Source organism: Triticum dicoccoides, chromosome 1A (assembly GCF_002162155.2).
Source record: "Triticum dicoccoides isolate Atlit2015 ecotype Zavitan chromosome 1A, WEW_v2.0, whole genome shotgun sequence".
NCBI classification, from domain to species: Eukaryota; Viridiplantae; Streptophyta; class Magnoliopsida; order Poales; family Poaceae; genus Triticum; species Triticum dicoccoides.
The window spans coordinates 431,162,877-431,164,290 of record NC_041380.1 but is presented as its reverse complement, the minus strand read 5'-3'; positions in this window follow the sequence as shown (position 1 = coordinate 431,164,290).

Sequence of the window (1,414 nt, the reverse complement as noted above, 5' to 3'; positions counted from 1 at the left end):
ACCACCCACCTTCCATCATTCCATTAAGCCACTCGATGTAGATGACTGGCTCCGTAGTATCACACACAAGCTGCGTTCTGTGAACATAGCTGAAGGTGACAAGGTCACCTATGCTGCTTATCACCTAAAAGGTCCTGCTAGTATTTGGTGGCAGAACTATGAGGCTATGCTTCCAGCTGGCCAGATACCCACCGGGAGAGATTTCATTGAGGCTTTTCGCGAGCATCACATCCCTCAGGCTCTCATTGACCGCAAGAGAGAAGAGTTTTGTAGTTTCACCCAGATTAAGATGGATGTTGATGCTTATAGTAGAGAATTTGAGAACCTTGCCCGCTATGCTACAAAAGAAGTGTCCACAGATGCCAAGAAGCAGGCTAGGTTCTGGAAGGGTCTCAACCCCAAGTTGCGTCGTGATCTCCACTTGCATCATTGCAATACATTCCACGCTCTTGTGAACAAGGCCATTAATGCAGAGACAACTCAACTCACCTACGAGGAATCTCGTAAGCACACCCGTGATTTGGTTTCTTCCTCCGGTTCTAGTTCTCAGAAGCGCTGGATTTGGGTTCCGAACTCCGCTCTTCCACCCGGTTATACACCGAGGCCTTCTTGTGTGGCACCTCACCCAGTTCAACCATATGCTACACCCATGCCTATTGGTAGACCACTTGTCAATGCGGGTCCTTGTCCTACCTCCAAGATTTGTTACAAGTGCGGAGAGCCAGGCCACATTGCCCGTATTTGCACTCAGACCCGTGTTGCTCCACCCCAGCCCGACAAGTCTGTTGGCCGTGGTAGTAAGCCTTCACACCAGATGATCAGTGCCAAGTCAGCTCCCACTGAACTTGGACGTGTGCATCACGTCTCGGCTAAAGACGCTCATGATGATCCAGATGTCGTTCTTGGTACACTCCTTGTCAACTGTCACCCAGCTTTGGTTCTATTCGATACCGAGGCATCTCACTCCTTCATTTCCGAAAGTTATGCCCGTTTGCATGACATGTCATTTTGTGATATGCCCTCCCCACTACTCATTCAAACTCTTGGATCCAAGTGGCAAACTTCTAGGATAAGTTATGGCAATGAAATACATGTTGATAGACTTGTATTTCTAGCTTCCTTGATATCTCTCAAGTCTTCAGATATTAACATCATCTTGGGTATGGACTGGATGAAAGCTCATTATGCCAAGATTGACTGTTACACCAGGTCTGTTCAGCTCACACACCCCTCTGGCAAGATAGTCACTGTCTCCACCAAAATTGCAAGGCGTCAACTATATTCTCTAAATGCCAGCCCTCTTCCTGACCTTGAAGATATCCCGGCAGTCCGCAACTTTCCGGATGTCTTTCCAGAGGAACTGCCAGGTATTCCACCTGACAGAGATGTAGAGTTTGTTATAGATCTTATCCCC